The sequence below is a fragment of the Tachyglossus aculeatus genome, chromosome 2, assembly GCF_015852505.1.
Source record: "Tachyglossus aculeatus isolate mTacAcu1 chromosome 2, mTacAcu1.pri, whole genome shotgun sequence".
Classification (NCBI taxonomy): Eukaryota; Metazoa; Chordata; class Mammalia; order Monotremata; family Tachyglossidae; genus Tachyglossus; species Tachyglossus aculeatus.
Genome location: NC_052067.1, coordinates 153,391,996 through 153,407,055, shown reverse-complemented (window position 1 = coordinate 153,407,055; position 15,060 = coordinate 153,391,996). Strand labels below are relative to the sequence as shown.

General features: G+C 46.6%; 1 protein-coding gene across 3 annotated transcripts in view; it reads right to left on the bottom strand.

The window, feature by feature from the left end:
• TMEM117 (transmembrane protein 117) overlaps positions 1-5,403 on the bottom strand; it is a 603,664-nt gene extending 598,261 nt beyond the window's left edge. Inside the window, exon 1 of one of the 3 annotated variants that reach the window (XM_038742118.1) lies at positions 5,333-5,403. The gene's annotated coding sequence lies outside the window, so the exon portion shown is untranslated. Of the gene's footprint in view, positions 1-3,528; positions 3,647-5,332 lie in introns of those variants that run through there. The other 2 variants (XM_038742110.1, XM_038742126.1) reach the window with 2 other exon arrangements.
• Positions 5,404-15,060: the final 9,657 nt, after the last annotated feature.

The window sequence follows — 15,060 nt, the reverse complement described above, 5'->3', positions numbered from 1 at the left end:
TCTCCTGATAAGCACACAGCAGAGCGGTCTGCCTGCTGCACTTATTTTCCAGCCATTCACTGCTAAGGCCCCAGTTCTCCAGGGATACCTTTGCAGGCTATCGGCAGTCAGGTTTTTTGTTGGTTTTTTCCCTCCAGGGCAAACTCCTTCTCTATTCTAATAGCACTCCTAAAATCAATCTATGGACAACAGCTCACAGAGTCAACTGTGCCCCGCCGTCAACCCGATAAGAACATCTTGGAGGATCTAAATGACTGACCTTTAGACTGCAAGCTTATTATAAATCATAACCATAATAATATTTTAGCACTTATTATGTGCCAAGAGCTGTACCAAGCATGGGGTTCCCTTTCTATGGCATTTGTTAAGCACTTACTATGAGCCAGGCATTGTTTTAAGTGCTGGGACAGACACAAGCTAATCGGGTTCATTCATTCAGTCGTATTTACTGAGCGCTTACTGTGTGCAAAGCACTTTACCAAGCACTTGGGAGAGTACTGCGCACACTCCATGTCCCACATGGGGCTGATAGTATTCATCCCCATTTTACAGATGAGGTAACAGGCACAGAGAAGTGAAGTGATTTACCAAAAGTCACACAGCAGACAAGCGATAGAGCCAGAATTAGAACCCTGGTCCTTTTGACTCCCAGCCTGTGTTCTACCCATTAGACCACACTCCTTCTCCTTGTGGTAGGGAATATGTCTGCCAACTCTGTTGTACTATACAATGCTCTGCACCCAGTAAGCACTCAATAAATACCACTGATTGATTGATTGACCGATCCCCACTTGTTATGCTGCCAAACCCTTAGTACAGTGCCCTACACACAGTAAGTGCTCAATAAATCCCACTGATTGCTTGATACGGATGCCGGAGCAGCACATCGGACACGGCTTATCATTTGACTTCGTTATTCTGGAATTCCACATGGAACAGTTAAGTTTGGCCTGCCTTTCAAGTGTAATATTAATGACAGTTCAGAGTTTCAACAACAATGCAGCACATTACACCCTTGACTGCAATAATTCGGTCAACTTTTAAGCACCGTTTTTGAATACGAACGCCATTAACTGATTCTTGGATTCACTTGTTATTGTCTCATCTTCAAAGTGGTGTTAATGACGATGAAGCCCACAAGCTGCTGCTCGACACACGCTCCCACTAATGGGGAAGGGAAAGGGGTGGGAGGGTGGGGGGAAGATGGCAGTCCTAAGGGGAAAAAGCAGTGTGGGCTAGTGGATAGAGCACAAACTGGGAGTCAGAAGGACCGGGGTTCTAATTCCGGCTCTGCCGCTTGTCTTGGGCTTGTGCCCTTGGGCAAATCTCCGCACTCCCTCTTCGTCTCAGTTTCTAACCCATAAGATGAGGAGACCATGAGTCCCCTACGGGACACGGACTGCATCCAACCTGATGATCTTGGATCTCCCCAGTACCTGGCACATAGTAAGAGCTTAACACATACTATTCATGTACACGCAAATATTTCTCCTCCTGTTGGAGAAGCATCTCTCCGCGATTAATGAAGTACATGGTGGTCACAACGATGAACCGTGCAGTTTGTAGGTGTGGGTAACACCCTTTCCTCTCCATCCAAACCGCTACCTTGCTGGTTCAATCTCTCATCCTATCCCAACTGGATTACTGCATCAGCCTCCTTTCTGATCTCCCATCCTCCTGCCTCTCCCCGCTTCAGTCTATACTTCACTCTGCTGCCCAGATTATCTTTGTACAGAAACGCTCTGGGCATGTCACTCCCCTCCTCCAAAATCTCCAGTGGTTGCCTGTCAACCAACGAATCAAGCAAAAACTCCTCACTCTCAGCTTCAAGGCTGTCCATCACCTCGCCCCCTCCTACCTCACATCCCTTCTCTCCTCCTACAGCCCAGCCCGCACACTCCACTCCTCTGCCGCTAACCTCCTCACCATGCCTCGTTCTCGCCTGTCCCGCCGTCGACCCCCAGCCCACGTCCTTCTCCTGGCCTGGAATGCCCTCCCTCCCCACACCCGCCAAACTAGCTCTCTTCCTCCCTTCGGTACTGAGAGCTCACCACCTCCAGGAGGCCTTCCCAGACTGAGCCCCCTTTTTCCTCTCCTCCTCGCCACCCCCACCTCTGCCCTACCTCCCCACAGCACTTGTATATATTTGTACAGATTTATCACTCTATTTATTTTACTTGTACATAGTTACTATTCTATTTATTTTGTTAATGATGCATATATAGCTATAATTCTATTTACTCTGACAGTTTGGACACCTGTCTACATGTTTTGTTTTGTTGTCCGTCACCCCCTTCTAGACTGTGAGCCCATTGTTGGGTAGGCACCGTCTCTATATGTTGCTGACTTGTACTTCCCAAGGGCTTAGTACAAATCTCTGCATACAGTAAGCGCTCAATAAATACAATTGAATGAATGAATGAATATACCCACCGAATGGCATCGCCTGCAGCAATAACGAGAGTGCCTAACATCATCAAAAATATTTACCGAAAGCCTCCTGGGGACATAGCAGCACGGCCTTTAGTTCTTCAAATAACATCTTCGTCCCTCATGATTCTTATCTAATACAGTCTGGTACTGCCGTAAGATGCTCAGGGTAAAACATTTCAGCCTTTTATCTCTGCTTCCCCACAACAGACTCTAGCGCAACACTTTGCTGAGGCCAGATATTTTATGTGAAGCCCAATCTTGCCCTTTTGAAGCAGTCCCAGAATTGAATTACTGATTGACAAAATAAGAGGTCAATTCATTGTCTCCCAATTATCTGGAAACTATTTAAATTGCTCGCGTGTCAAAAGGACAGAGCTCTGTTTTATACTCTACCTTTAAAGCAATACCATTCCCTTATGACTCAGAAGCCCAAGGTGCATTATCACGTTAATTCTAATATCATGTGATAATAGGAGCAGACATGGAGTGTATTCTCTTCACTGTACAGATGGAAAACCTGAGGTAAATAGCCAGCTCAATGCCTCACCTACTCTGTTTATCAGAATTATAAAAAAGAGGCAAGAGATTCCTTATCCTAGAGCAAATCCAGGAAGCTAAAAACTAAACCATCCTGGGAGATCGGAAAACAAACCACAATTTTTTATGCTACCCCAGTTCCTTATAGGATCAAAGGTAACTTCCATCTCTGCCACAAATCTACAAAATATTTCACACTCTGTGGTTTTCTTATTTTTATGGTAGCCGACTCAATTCACGATTTTTCAAAACCAGCGTTCTGAAGATTTGCCAAAGAAATAATTCCAAGGAAATAGGAGGCTGAGAATCCTCTAGACACCGGCGATGAACTTTTTCAACCACAACGAAAAGTTTCCCAGAGTGTCCGTAGGTTGGTTGAGTGATATCTGTTTCCTGACAACAGGCATCCTTGAGCGGTCGCATTCTACATCCCGCTAGCCCGAGAAAATTACCGGACGGAAGCAAAGCAACGTTATCAGAAATCAGCACATTCTTTAAACACCAAAAGAGGCTGGAAATGTCAAGTCACATAGCATGAAGAATAAAAAAATGACTTACCAAAATAGCACATTCACAGATCACTACGTGACAACTTGAAGTTAGTTTCTATTTCAGAACCTAGTACGAGACGAGCGAACCGTCGACTGATAAAAGTGGCGATTTTCCCCCAGAAACCAGGTGGTCCTCCAACTTTTCCACTCCCGACCGTGCCAAGCTAAACCGTCTGGGCCAACTGCCCCGCTTGTTTACCAGAAATAATGAGAACTTGCCATCCAAAGAGAGGACCTACCATGTGATGTCGATGCCGCCCACAGCCACCCAACGCGATAACTGTCCCACAGAGGTTAAAATCCAAGCGTGGCACCTCCAAGTTATCATGCATTCATTCCTTCGATAATAATAATGATAAATAATGGCATTTATTAAGCACTTACTATGTGCAAAGCACCGTTCTAAGCGCTGGGGAGGCTACAAGGTGATGAGGTTGTCTCACGGGGGGCTCACATAGAGAAGAAGCGTGGCTCAGTGGAAAGAGCACGGGCTTTGGAGTCAGAGGTCATGGGTTCGAATCCCGACTCCGCCACATGTCTGCTGTGTGACCTTGGGCAAGTCACTTAACTTCTCTAGAGCTTCAGTTACCTCATCTGTAAAATGGGGACTAAGACTGTGAGCCCCACGTGGGACAACATGATCACTTTGTATCCCCCCCCAGCGCTTAGAACAGTGCTCTGCACATAGTAAGTGCTTAACAAATGTCATCATTATTATTATCCTCATTTGACAGATGAGGCCCTGAGGCCCAGAGAAGTGAAGTGACTTGCCCAAGGTCACACAGCTGACAAGTGGCGGAGCCAGGGTTTGAACCCATGACCTCTGACTTCCAAGCCCGGGTTCTTTCCACTGAGCTACGCCGCTTTGATGGGATCCTAGCGAGTGCTTACCGTGTGTGGAGCCCTGGGCCTAGACTTTTGAATCTATCAATCAATCAATCGTATTTATTGAGCGCTTACTGTGTGCAGAGCACTGGACTAAGCTCTTGGGAAGTAGACACAGGGAACAGAGAGACACGGTCCCTACCCGACAACGGGCTCCAATGGGTATGGGTGGTTGGGCCAGTGGTGGGAGAGGTTGGGCAACTGGGCCCGGTGGTTGACCACATGGAGGGGGATTAGAGAAGCAGCGTGGCTCAGTGGAAAGAGCCCGGGCTTTGGAGTCAGAGGTCATGGGTTCAAATTCCGGCTCCGCCACTGTCAGCTGTGTGACTTTGGGCAAATCACTTGACTTCTCTGGGCCTCAGTTACCTTGTCTGTAAAATGGGGATTAAGACTGTAAGCCCCCCCGTGGGACAACTTGATCACCTTGTAACCTCCCCAGGGCTTAGAACAGTGCTTTGCACATAGTAAGTGCTTAATAAATGCCATCATCATTATTATTTTTATTATTATCCCGGCTCTGCCACTTCATTCGTTCATTCATTCAATCGTATTTATTGAGCACTTACTGTGTGCAGAGCACTGGACTCAGCGCTTGGGAAGTACAAGTTGGCAACATATAGAGACGGTCCCTACCCAACAGTGGGCTCACACCTGTCAGCTGTGTGACTTTGGGCAAGTCACTTCATTTCTCTGGGCCTCAGCGACCTCATCTGTCAAATGGGGATGAAGACTGTGAGCCCCACGTGGGACAACCTGATTACCGTGTATCCCCCCCGGCGCTTAGAACAGTGCTTTGCACATAGTGAGCGCTTGATAAATGCCATCTTATTCTGATTATTATTGGGGCAGAGGGCCGGTGTGGGCTTTCTCCCGGGCTGGAGGCCTAGCCCCCCCATCGGGCCCGGTTGGCAGCCGCTGGCACTGACCTTCTGCGGGCCCGGACAGCTCCTCCCCGGGGGTCGGTGACCGGTCCTCGCCTTCTCACTGCCTCGGGGGAAGGGGCGGGGGGGGGGGGGGGGGGGATTGGGGGGAGGAGCAGGAGGAGGAGCAGGAGGAGGAGGAGGAGGGGGAGGAGGCGGCTGCATTGGGGGCCGCCCCCACCGCCCCCCAAAAGAGAAAATCCAGAGGAAAATGGGAGCGGGCAGGCCCGGCGGGCCCGGCCAAGGAGACCACTGCGGTTTGGGGCCGGGGAAAAGGGAGGACGGCCAGGAGGAGGAGGAGGAGCAGGAGGAAAAAGGGGAGGAGAAACAGAAGGAGGAGGAGGAGGAGGAGAAAGAGGGGAAGGGGAGGAGGAGGAGAAAGGGGAGGAGAAGGAGGAGGAGAAAGAGCAAGAGGAGAAGAGGAGGAGGACGAGGAGAGGAGGAATGGGGGTGGAGAAAGAGGAAGAGGAGGAGGAGGAGGAGAAAGAGGGGGAGGAAAAAGAGCAGGGGAGGAGGAGCGTGGGCGGGAGGAGAGGGATGGTTGCCCCCCCCCCCCCCCGCCCCCTTGTCTCTCTGCTCCCCTGGCCCGCCCCCGGTTCCCCCGGTTCCCCCGGAGCGGCCTGATGTGTCCGGACCCCCCCACACACCTCGGTTCCCCCCCCCCCCCCGCAGACCCATCCCCCCGACCCCCCGGCAGCTCCCCAGATGGGACCCAAAAAGTTTTGGGGGTCCGGGCCCAAGGCTCACGGGCCCCTCCTGGCCCAACACCCCCGGACACCAACAGCCCCCAAGGCGCACATCGCCCCAAACCGCCCTCCTCTCCTATGCCCTGCCCCTTCCCCGGCCCTTTCCCTTCCTTTCTTTTCTTTCCTTCTTTCTTTCCTTCCTTTCTTTTCTTCCTTTCCTTTCCTTTCCTTCCTTTCTTTCCCTCCTTTCTTTCCTTCCTCCCTTTCTTTCCTTTCCTTCCTTTCCTATTTTCTTCCTTTCTTTTCTTCCTTTCTTTCCTTTCCTACCTTCCTTTCTTTTCTTTCTCTCCTTTTTTCCTTTCTTTCCTTTCCTTCCTTTCTTTTCATCCTTCCTTTCCTTTCCTTCCTCCCTCTTTCCTTCCCTTCCTTTCTTTTCTTCTTTCCCTTCCTTCCCTTCTTTCCTTCCTTCCATTCTTTCTTTTCCTTCCTTTCCTTTCCTTCCTTTCTTTTTTCTTCCTTTCTTTTCTTCCTTTCTTTCCTTTCCTTCCTTCCTTTCTTTTCTTTCTTTCCTTTCCTTCCTTTATTTTCATCCTTCCTTTCCTTCCTCCCTCTTTCCTTCCCTTCCTTTCTTTTCTTCTTTCCCTTCCTTCCCTTCTTTCCTTCCTTCCATTCTTTCTTTTCCTTCCTTTCCTTTCCTTCCTTTCTTTTTTCTTCCTTTCCTTCCTTTCTTTCCTCCCTCTTTCCTTCCCTTCCTTTCTTTTCTTTTCTTCTTTCCCTTCCTTCCCTTCTTTCCTTCCTTCCTTCCTTTCTTATCCTTCCTTTCCTTTTTCTTCCTTTCCTTCCCACCTTTTCTTCCTTTCTTGCCTTTCCTTTCCTTTCTTCCTTTCTTCCCTTTCCTTCCTTTCCTTCCTTCCTTCCCATGCCCAGGCAGCAGTTCCCAGCCTGGTTACAGACTGGCAAACCCTCCAGCCCCAAGAATGCTCACTGCACCATTCCCTCTACTGCAGTAGGACAATCAGTCAATCAATCAATCAATGATATGAATTAAGAGCTTATTGGGTACAGGGCACTGGACTAAGTCAAGCAATTATATTTATTGAGCACTTATTGGGTGCAGGGCACTGCACTAAGTCAATCATATTTATTGAACACTCACAGTATGTTGACCCCTGTTTTAAGTGCTTGGGAGAGGACAATATAACAGATGCATTCCCTGCCCACAACTAGCTTTCCGTCTAGAGCGGGAGACAGGCATAAATGTAAATAAATTATGGCTATGTATTTTTTTATAGACTTGTGGGACTGAACAACACAGAAGGGAGTGGAAAAAGAGGAAATGAGGACTCAGGGAAGGCTTCTTGGTGGGGATGTGCCTTCAGTGAGGCTTTGAAGGAGGGGAGAGTAATTATCTGTTAGATGTGAAAAGGGAAGGCGTTCCAGGCCAGAGGCAGGACGTGGGCGGTTGAGAAGTCTGCGGTGAGACGGACGATATATAGAGGAGATAGGGAGAACCCTATGACTCTGACCTCTTCTTTTTTTTTCCTCATGACATTTCTTAAGCACTGAGGTAGGTACAAGCTAATCAGATTGCACACAGTCCATGTCCCGTATAGGCCTTACAGTCTTAGTCCCCGTTTTACAGATGAGGTGACTGAGGCACAGAGAAGTGAAGTGACTTACCCAAGGTCACCCGGGAGACCAGTGGCAAAGCCAGCATTAGAACCCAGGTCCTCCTGACACCCGGGCCGAGGCTCCTCGCCTTCTCCCACTTGGCTGAAGAGTGTGTGGTCCCGGGGAAATCAATTTGATAATAGGGTGTGTTTTCTTAATTTATTTATCTAGGCTCTATGCACAGCCTTGTACGTGAATACAAACAATTAGGAGACCATGATATTATCTACCATCCACAATCGAAAATGTGAAATCAGTGCTTTTACCGATTCCCCTTCATAAAGTGTTTCTCGCTCAGGCAACTGAATATAAGTGCCCCTACTGACACCGACTATTGTTCTCTCATCCTCGATGATCACCGCCTTTGTCTCCACATTAGAGTTTTACCTTCATTTTGTTTACCTTCATTTTACCTTCTAGACTGTAAGCCCGTTGTTGGGTAGGGACCGTCTCTATATGTTGCCAACTTGTACTTCCCGAGCGCTTAGTACAGTGCTTTGCACACAGTAAGCACTCAATAAATACGATTGAATGAATGAATGAATGAATTTTGTGGCCCTTTTGGACTTCCCCAGTCACTTTTGGAATATGACAAGTTAATTAATCATAGGGCCTCCACAGCACTTAGAACAGTGCACAAGCACATAGTAAGCGCTTAACAAATGTAGGTTACTTTGCAAACTGCTGTACGTCTGACCATCTACAGAGCAGTTGGTGAGAACGTGGCCTTTATGTGTCCCCTGATGTTCCTGCACTGCCAGTGTATAAAAAGGGCTGCGGCAGTAAAGGTTCATTCATTCATTCATTCAGTCGTATTTACTGAGCGCTTACTGTGTGCAGAGCACTGTACTAAGTGCTTGGTAAGTACAAGTCGGTAACATATAGAGATGGTCCCTACCCAACAACAGGCTCACAGTCTAGAAGGGGGAGACAGACAACAAAACAAAACATGTAGACAGGTGTCAAAATTGTTAGAACAAATAGAATTAAAGTTATATGCACATCATTAACAAAACAAATAGTAAATATGTACAAATAATAAATGGAGTAATAAAGCTGTACAAATATATATACAGGTGCTGTGGGGAGGGGAAAGAGGTAGGGTGGGGGGGATGGGGAGGAGGAGAGGAAAAAGGGGGCCCAGTCTGGGAAGGCCTCCTGGAGGAGGTGAGCTCTCAGTAGGGCTTTGAAGGGAGGAAGAGAGCTAGCTTGGCGGATGTGTGGAGGGAGGGCACTCCGGGCCAGGGGAAGGACGTGGGCCGGGGGTCGATGGTGGGACAGGCGAGAACGAGGCCCAGTGAGGAGGTTAGGGGCAGAGGAGCGGAGTGTGCCGGCTGGGCTGGAGAAGAAGAGAAGGGAGGTGTGCTGTGGGGACAGGAAGGGGGTAGGGCAGAGGGAGGAAGGGGGTTTGGTCCCCAGATTTCTGGGGTTCACGTGGGTTGGGGCAGTGGCTGGAATAGACAAGCTGGCCAAGGGCGGATGATAATATTTCACAATAATTACGGTATTTGTTAAGCACTTACTCCGTGCTAGGAACTGTTCTAAGCACTGGGGTGGATATGACCAAATCAGGTTGGACACAATCCCTGTCCCATGTGGGGCTCACAGTCTCAATCCCCATTTTGCAGATGAGGTCACTGAAGCCCAGAGAAGTGAAGTGACTTGCCCGAGGTCACGCAGCAGACAAGTGGCCGAGCCGGGATTAGAACCCATGGCCTTCTGACTCCCAGGAGATGACCACGAACCTGCTGGAACAGTACGAGTCCCAGAGAGCTGAAGATGACACAAACTGCTGCCACTTCCAGTGCCACAGCAATCGCCAATCCCCAACAACAGCTCTAGAATTCCTCCTTGCCTCTCCATCCAAACTGCTACCACACTGATCCAAGCCCATTTTGACTCCTTCTGCCTCCTGTCACTCCCCTCTTCGATCCAAACTTCACTCTGCTCCCTGGGACATTTTTCTTTATAACCATTCAGTCCATAAATCCCCAGTCCTCAGATACCGCCAATGGCTGCCCATTCACCTCTGCATCAAAAAGAAACTTGTTACCTTTGGCTTTAAGACATAATTAGCTCTCACCCTCCTACATTTAATGTCACTGATCTCCTCTACCACCCAATCCACACAGTTCACTTCTGTAACACCAACCCACTCTCCATACCTCAATCTCGTCTATCCTGCCCCCATCCTCCCTCTGTCCTGGAACCCCTTCATTCATTCAGTCGTATTTATTGAGCACTTACTGTGTGCAGAGCACTGTACTAAGCACTGGGGAAGTACAAGTTGGCAATATATAGAGACAGTCCCTACCCAACAACGGGCTCACAGTGTAGAAGGGGGAGACAGACAACAAAACTAAACATGTGGACAGGTGTCATTCCCCCTTCACATCTAATAATAATAATAATTATGGTATTTGTTAAGCGCTTACTATGTGTCATGCACTGTTCTAAGTGCTGGGATAGATACAGGGTAATCAGCTTGTCCCACGTGGGGCTCACACTTTTAATCCCCATTTTACAGATGAGGTAACAGGCCCAGAGAAGTTAAAATACTTGCCCAGGGTCTCATAGCAAAGTGGCGGAGCTGGGATTAGAACCCATGTCCTCTGACTGCCAAGCCCCTGCTCTTTCCACTAAGCCACACTGCTCCTCTAGGGTGGTATTTGTTAAGCGCTTACTATGTGCCAAGCACTGTTCTAAACACTGGGGGAGATATGAAGCCATGCTGCTTCGACATTCACATTTGACAGACCATGACTCTCCTCACCTTCAAAGTCCTCCAAAAACCACATTTCCTCCAAGTCTCCCCTGACTAAGCCCTCAATTCCTTCCCCTCTGGATCGCCTAGGCTCTCTGTTCTTTGTAAGACTTGATATTCACTCCAACCCGAGCACCACAGCACTTAGGTAACATATCCTTATACTCTGCCATTTCCTCTATCTGCAATTTAATCAATCAATCAATCGTATTTATTGAGTGCTTACTGTGTGCAGAGCACTGTACTAAGTGCTTGGGAAGTACAAGTTGGCAACATAAAGAGACGGTCCCTACCCAACAGTGGGCTCACAGTCTGTCTCCCCTAGAGAAGCCGCGTGACTTAGTGGAAAGAGCACTGGCTTGGGAGTCAGAGGACGTAGGTTCTAATCCCCTTCTGCTGTGTGACCTTGAGCAAGCTACTTAACTTCTCTGTGCTTCAATTACCTCATCTGTAAAATGGGGAATAAGACTGTGAGCCCCACGTGGGACAACCTGATTACCTTGTACCTACCCCAGTGCTTAGAACAGTGCGTGTCACATAATAATAATGATGGTATTTGTTAAGCGCTTACTATGTGCGAAGCACTGTTCTAAACACTGGGGGATACAAGGTGATCAGGATGTCCCACGTGGGGCTCACAGTCTTCATCTCCGTTTTACAGATGAGGGAACTGAGGCACAGAGAAGTTAAGTGATTTGCCCAAAGTCACACAGCTGACAATTGGCAGAGCCAGGATTTGAACCCATGACCTCTGACTCCAAATTCTGGGCTCTTTCCACTGAGCCACCCTGCTTCTCTATAATAATGATGGCATTTGTTAAGCACTTACTATGTGCAAAGCACTGTTCTAAGCGCTGGGGAGGTTACAAGGTGATCAGGTTGTCCCACGTGGGGCTCACAGTCTTAATCCCCATTTTACAGATGAGGGAACTGAGGCACAGAGAAGTTAAGTGACTTGACCAAAGTCACACAGCTGACAATTGGTGGAGCTGGGATTTGAACCCATGACCCCTGACTCCAAAGCCTGTGCTCTTTCCACTGAGCCATGCTGCATCACATAGTGAGTTCTTAACAAATACCATAACTATTAATATTATTATAGACCATAAGATACTTGTGGGTAGAGATTGGGAGAGTTTAAGGGTTTTTGTATAAGTGTTATGAGGTGGGGTGAATGCCAAATGCTTAAGCAGCATGGCCTAGTGGATAGCGCACGGGCCTAGGAATTGGAAGGACCTGGGTTCCAATCCCTACGCCGTCACTTATCTGCTGTGTATCCTTGGGCAAAGTCACTTTACTTGTCTACGCCTTAGTTACCTCATCTGTAAAATGGAGTTTAAGACTATGAGCTCCATTTTGGTTGCCTTCTGCAGAAACATTTCTTTGGATCTCCAATCCAGCCAGGATGAGGGGGTTGGAGTGTCCCATCGGGAGCCTCTGCCGATTCAATATTCTCCCTCTGGCTTCAAACTCCCTCCCCCTTCATATCTGACAGATCACCTCTCTCTCCCTTCCTTCAAAGCCCTTCTAAAAATCACACCTCCTCCAAGAGGCCCTCCCTGATTAGACCCTCATTTCTCCTATTCTCCTTCCTTTCCACATTTTCTAGGTACTTGGATCCCTTAATAATAATTGTGGTGTTTGTTAAATGTTACGTTTAAATGTTACTTTTGTTAAATGTTACAAGCTGATCGGGTTGGACACGTCTATATCCCACATGGGGCTGACAGTGTTAATTCTCATGTTACAGATGAGGTAACAGCGAATCAATCAATCGTATTTACTGAGCGCTTACTGTGTGCAGAGCACTGTACTAAGCGCTTGGGAAGTACAAGTTGGCAACATATAGAGACAGTCCCTACCCAACAGTAGGGCTCAGCGAAGCATAATGACTTAATGGAAAAAGTCCAGGCGTGTGAATCACAGGTCATGGGTTCTAATCCCAGCTCTGCCACTTAGCTGTGTGACTTTGGACAAGTCACTTAACTTCTCTGTGCCTCAGTTACCTCATTTGTAAAATGGGGATTGGGAGTGGGAGCCCCACGTGGGACAACCTGACTACCTTATATCTACCCCAGCACTTAGAACAGTGCTTGGAACATAGTAAATGCTTAACAAATACCATCATTACTATTAACTGAAGCATAGAAGAGTTAAGTGACTTGCCCCACCCAGCAGACAAGAAGAGCCAGAATTAGAACCCAGGCCCATGCTCTATCCATTAGGCAACACTGCTGCTCTTTAATCAATCAATCAATCAATTGTATTTATTGAGCGCTTACTGTGTGCAGAGCACTGTACTAAGCGCTTGGGAAGTCCAAGTTGGCAACATATAGAGACGGTCCCTACCTAACAGTGGGCTCACAGTATAGAAGGGGGAGACAGAGAACAAAACAAAACATATTAACAAAATAAAATAAATAGAATAGATCTGTACAAGTAAAATAAATAGAGTAATAAATACGTACAAACATATATACATATATACAGGTTATACATAAATTATACATAAATTATTATTATGAGTAGTAGTATTACTATTGAATGGATGAAAAAGTTCAACATTTTCTGGTAACATTTGAATTGATACAAATATTCTGAGAACATTAGTGAACATATATTCTCTACCAACGTTTTCTCTTAGTTCTTCTGAGATAATTTGGAAATTAGAACATATATATTGAAGCCAAGAGTAAAATATCTGGGTAATTAACCTTAAGGGAAAATATATTTTTTTCCTCTTTATAAATTAAATCAGGTGACTACAAAGCTGAGTAATGTATATAATTTAAAACTCAACTCACCACCAAATCAATGTCCTCTTCCAAGGTCTCGTATATAAAAACCTTTTTCACTGTGGGCATAATGTACACAGTGTCCTTTCAAAACTGACATCCTGAAAGGAAAGGAAGCTACTGCTCCAGAGAAGCCATTAGTAACTTCTATTGAGTCAGTCAGGAAATGTTTTCTTATGTTGTTTGATCTATTATTGCCTTATGATTGCCGGTTTGGAGGTACTCAATCGTATAGAGCCTATAATTATTTAACCACAACCTTGACTCCTCCTTTCTCTTTCAATCCATAGATACAGTCTGTCGCCAAATCCTATCCATTTTTCTTCCACAAAGTTTCCAGAATTCTCTCGTTTAAGTAAATCAATGGCATTTATTGAGTGCTGTCTGTGTGCTCGTATTCTCTTGGGAGAATACAATCAATCAATCAGTCAATCGTATTTATTGAGCGCTTACTGTGTGCAGAGCACTGTACTAAGCGCTTGGGAAGTACAAGTTGGCAACATATAGAGACGGTCCCTACCCAACAGTGGGCTCACAGTCTAGAAGGGGGAGACAGAGAACAAAACAAAACATATTAATAAATGGCTTAATATACCTGATCTCTGCCCTCAAGAAGTTTACAATGTAGCACAGGAGATACACTAAATTACAGATAGGAGAATGATAATAATTGAGGTATTTGTTAAGCGCTTACTATGTTCCAGGTGCCGTTCTAATCAATCAATCAAATTTACTGAGGGCTTAGTATGTGCAGAGCTCTGTACTAAGCATTTGGGAGAGTAAAATACAAGACAATTAGCATAACGAGCTTAGAGTTCAGTGGGGGAGAAGGACATTAATATGAATGAATAAGTAATTTCTAATGTAGACTTTAAGGATATGTACATAAGTGCTGTGGGGTTAGGGGTGGGGAGAATATCAAGTGTCCAAAGTTAAAGATATGCACATTAGTTCTGCAGTGGGGGCCTGGTGGAGGAGTGAATTTCCAGGGCTTAGAAGACAGAGAAGCACTGAAGGCCTTCCTCTCCATCCAAATGGCCACCCCGTTAGAGAAGCAGCATGGCTCAGTGGAAAGAGCCCGGGCTTTGGAGTCAGAGGTCATGGGTTCAAATCCCAATTCCACCACTTAGTTGTGTGACTTTGGACAAGTCACTTAACTTCTCTGTGACTCAGTTACCTCATCTGTAAAAATGGGGATTAAGACTGTGAGCCCCACATGGGATGACCTGATCACATTGTACCCTCCCCAGCGCTTAGAACAGTGCTTTGCACATAGTAAGTGCTTAATAAATGCCATCATTATTATTATTATTATTATTTGAAGTCAGAGGTCATGGGTTCAAATCCCAGCTCCACCACTTGTCAGCTGTGTGACTTTGGACAAGTCACTTCTCTGTGCCTCAGTTACCTCATCTGTAAAATGGGCATTAAGACTGTGAGCCCCACATGGGATGACCTGATCACATTGTACCCTCCCCAGCGCTTAGAACAGTGCTTTGCACATAGTAAGCACTTAATAAATGCCATTGTTATTATTATTATCATCATCATTAATAATGATAGTAATTATTAGTCCAGACACTTGCCAAATTGTGGCAGCCTCCCTTGCCGACCTCCTTGTCTCCAGTCTCCCCCCTCCAGTTCCTTCCTGTACAAGGCGGCTTGAATTATTTTTCTAAAAGATACCATGCCTGCATCTCCCCACGCCTCGGAAATTTTCAAACGCTACCTGTTCTAATCAACACCACACCGAGAAGAAACTCCTAACACCTGAGCACTTAGAACAGTGCTCTGCACACGGTAAGTGCTCAGTAAATG